The following is a 4,560-nucleotide window of genomic DNA, read 5'->3' on the forward strand; positions in this document are numbered from 1 at the left end:
AAGAGGAAGGATTTAGTTCACAAGTCATGTTATAGTCTACTTTGTTAATAGATTTTCCAACTACTCCCTAACCAGGATGTATGCTCCAGGAGAATAGGGCTCTTTTTGTCATATTCCTATCTGTGTGTTCAGTACTTAGAACAGTGGTAGCCATGTAATTGATCCACGATAACATTTGCTGAATAAATGGAAATTAATAAATATCTAAGTGAATGAAGCCAGTTATCTGTATGAATGAGGCAGGCTCTGGATACTAGTCAGATGCCAGAATTAGGTCATATAGGTCAATGTAGAATATTCCAGTTTGGTTGACTAAAAACAGACCATGGGTTAATATTATATGACTAATAAAAGGTAGTGGTAACCCTGATAAATTCAATGTATTTTTAAGTTTTTTTTTTTGTTTGTTTTTTTGAGTCAAGTTCTCATTCTGTTGCCCAGGCTGAAGTGCAGTGGCACAATCATGGCTCACTGTAGCCTCAACCACCTGGATTCAGGCTACCCTTCCACCTCAGCCTTCTGAGTAGCTGGGATTACAGGCATAACCCACTACTCCTAGCTAATTTTAGATTTTTTGTAGAAAGGAGGTCTCACTATGTTGCTAAGGCTGGTCTTGAACTCCTGGGCTTGAGCAACCCGCCTGCCGAGGTTTCCCAAAGTACTGGGATTATAGGCATGAAACACCAAGCCAGCCTCAATCCTGTGTATTAGAAATGAGTGGCTCACTTGATACAGGGTATTTGAATCACAGCTTGGTTTTGTTTATTCATTCTTCCATTCAGCAAACATTATTGAGCACTGCACTAGTTACTAGGATTAGAAAATGCATTAAAAGGAAAAAATTCCCTGACTTTCAGAAGCCTTCTGTCTCCTTAGTAAAACAAATGCCTATAAAGATAAAATGTATTGTATTAAATAAAATAATAATGACTCTGTGGGAACACAGAAGAGGGACGCTTAACTTACTATACAAAAGGTACATAAATTGGGGTTAGTCATCTTGAGTTTTGGGGGACATAATTTTAGATTTATGAAAGAGTTGCAAAGACAGGAGAGAGAGAGTTCCCATATACCCTGTATTCGACTCCCTTAATGTTTCATAACATTGCTGTATTTATCAAAACAAAAGAAATTAACATTGGTACCATACTATTAGCTAAACTTCAGACCTTATTTAAATATCACCATCTTGAGTACACCTTTTAGTGCTGAAATGAGATAATGTATGAATGTGCTTTGTAAACAGTAGGCTAATTAGTGGTAGTATAAGAAATGCCATCTGGGTGAGCCGGGGTAGGTCACCGATGGTGAAAGTTGCATTTTCTGGAGGCAACTTTAAACCATCTGACCAGGAGCTCTCTACATTTTAATCTCCTTTCATAACATGATCAATTCCACCCATGAATTTAATTCCTTGTGAACCTGCTATTAAAAGAGAAAAAGATGTTACTGATGTAGTACTTACTGTGTGTTTGACAATATCCTAGTCAAAGTGTGTGATAAAGGTCCCTGACTCGGTGGTACAGGTCCCTGGCTCCCTGACTCCCTCCTGTATAAGGTAAACTGACCTTGCGGATGAAGAGGGTGAGGCTCGTATTGGGTAATGAATTTGGTCAAGCCACAGAGTTTTAGATGGGAAATCTGGAACTGGAACCTGAGCCTGCCTGACTCCAAAACCCTTGTTTTTTCCTTCCAGATGCTGCCTCCTGCGTCATTTTCTTGTACAGCCTCCCAGAATAAGCATTTTCTAGATTAAACTTCTTATTGTGCAAAACTTCATTTCCTTTTTTATTCTAAAACTGCTTGCTTCATGCTTTAGGGGTTTTCCACGAATTGTAGTATTTCATGATTTCCAAAGAATGATTTTGCTTTTTGTAAGATTTTATAACTTTACAGACCCATTGCTTTCCTTCCCGAACTTACTTTTGTCAGTCTTTAGAATTCTATGTTTATTTAGTCTGTTCCATTATATTGACTACCCTTCTCTTTGAACATTTTATTGACTCCTCCTGATGATTTCTGGTTGCTTTCTTTCTCCCCCTTATGGAATGACCAAAGTTATATGCAGTTTTCCAAGTGTTCATTATGTAATTTTTGAGTCATCTGGATTTATATAATCTAATATTTTCTGGCTTTTTTCAGATATTTCTAGATAATGGCAGTTAAATCAGGATTAATACAAATGACTACTTTTTAGAAATAGGGAAGATACCTTTATTTCTCTTTTTAGTTAGATTTTTCACAATTGTATTGAAATCAGTGTGGCAGGAGCTAGTTCCCCTCCTTTTTATGGACAAGATTATTGAGGGTCAGAGTCATTTGGAGTCTGCTTAGTATTGTAGACCAAGCAAGGTTTCCTGCCTCGCCGGCCGTTCTTATTGCTGATAGGGATTATCTCGCTTGAGACAGAAGTGCAGGTTGTTATGTGTAGAGTTTCATAATTTAAATTCATGTACTATAAACGATTAGCAAGAATCTAATTAACATTCTTTGTAAATAAAAACAAACAAAACAAAAGGTATTTCTAGTGGAGTGTTAGTGTCCTTAGGGAATGAAAACCACATGTTGACATACTAAGTAAGCTTCGATTTGGTTTCTTTTGTGTAACCAGTATGAATCTTTGTGCTGAGAAAATGTTATTGCAATCTAGGAACCAGTAGATTGTCTCAAAATGTCTGGGAAGCAGCTCACTTCCACTTTCAAAAGATTTTTTCATAAAAGTGTTTTCTTTTTTTTTTTTGGAATTGTAGTCTCACTCTGTCAACCAGGCTGGAGTGCAGTGGCATGCTCACAGCCACCACAGCCTCCACATGCTGGGCTCAGGCAATCCTTCTGCCTCAGCCTTCCAAGTAGCTGGAACTCCGAGCACATGCATAAATGTATTTTTTATATGAGATAGAAAAAAACCACAAATTTTGGCTCTTTCTTGTTGTGATTTCTTTGTTTGTGTTTTCTGAAACCAAACTAATGGACTCTAATCATGCAGGCTGACTTCGGAGGTCTATAAGGAAAAGCGTAGCAACCTTGTAGCTATGTTTTGTTGGCCACAGACTTAGATTATTTTAGATGATTCATGATGTAGCACACATTTTCTTACTGTCAACAATCTGTTGAATTTGACTTTGGTCATTTTCCACCTCTTCAGCAAATTCGTGTTACTGGGAACCCTAAGATAAGAAGCTCGCCTTCCCTGTTCTTTTCCTGTGGGTTAGAAGTAAAATGATAAGGAGTCAATTGTTAGGTTGTCTGTAAACCTGCTTAATAATGCAAAGAGATACACAAGCTTTAAAGATCTGTAGAAAGTCAAATGTAGGCTGAGCACAGTGGCTTACACCTATAATCCCAGCACTTTGGGAAGCCAAAGTGGGAGAATTGCTTGAGCCCCGGGAGTTGGAGCCCAGCCTGAGCAACATAGCGAGATCCCCTTCCCTACAAAAAATTTAAAAATTAGCCAGGAGTGGTGGCATACACCTGCAGTGCCAGCTTCTCGGGAGGCTGTGGCAGAAGGATTGCCTGAGTCCAGGTGATCAAGGCTGACGTGAGCCATGATCATGCCACTGCACTCCAGCCTGGGTGACAGAGTAAGACTCTGACTTAAAAAAGAAAAGAAGAAGAAGAAGAAAGAGAGAGAGAGATCCTCAGAAAGTCAAATGTGGACCTTACTTAAGGATCCAAATGCAACATTGGTTACTTAAAACTGTAGTAAACCCAGCAGGGAGAAATTTAACTTTGATCTGATAACCTTAGTGAATATAGAAGGCTCCTTTCCATCTGGACATATACATTTTTGTGTCATTCTACTTAATTAGTTATCTGTGGACAAAAAGGAAAAAACAGAAAGCCATGATTACTGTACAAATAACAAAGAAACAGATTTAGAGGTTCTGAAAGGACACATTAATTTCAAAATTAGCACTATTAAACTTTTTTCTTCTGCACAAAAAGGATAAGTTTTAAATGATATGTGAAAAATAGATCTTGGAAAACTAATATCTGTAGATCATTCAGGGACTTTTTCATTTATATGTGTTCATTTAGGTTCATTGCTTAATAGTTTTCACATAGTTGTCATTGTTTATATAACTAATTATGATCAAATGCTAACTCATATTACCTAGGGATTTATTTAGTTTAGAGCATGTAAATAACTCCTTTCAAATGAAAAAAGAGAGTATTAGTAACAGCATTTAATTAAAAATAATTGAACATGAACAAAGAAAAATGGTTATAAAGGTAAATATTAACATGTCAAGATCATGTTAATGTTCCAAAATAAGCAATAAACACATCAGAACAGAAGAAAAACTCATGACAATAAGAAAATAAGTTAAAATATATAAAATTTCTGGTAACTGGATATTTCTCAATTTCTCTGTCTAATTGGCATTTTGGAGATGAATATGTATGTATATATAACACAGGTATGAATAACACATAAGAAAAAACCCCTGCTTTTTGACGATAGAAAAGATCAAATTTATAAGCTTATGCTAAATGAAATTTGCTGCACATCAATTAGGTTATATGGTACCAGATCCATTTTATCCCTGTGAATTGATG

The sequence above is a fragment of the Carlito syrichta genome, unplaced genomic scaffold (genome assembly GCF_000164805.1).
Source record: "Carlito syrichta isolate Samal-C Ts95f unplaced genomic scaffold, Tarsius_syrichta-2.0.1 Scaffold301641, whole genome shotgun sequence".
In the NCBI taxonomy this organism is placed as follows: domain Eukaryota; kingdom Metazoa; phylum Chordata; class Mammalia; order Primates; family Tarsiidae; genus Carlito; species Carlito syrichta.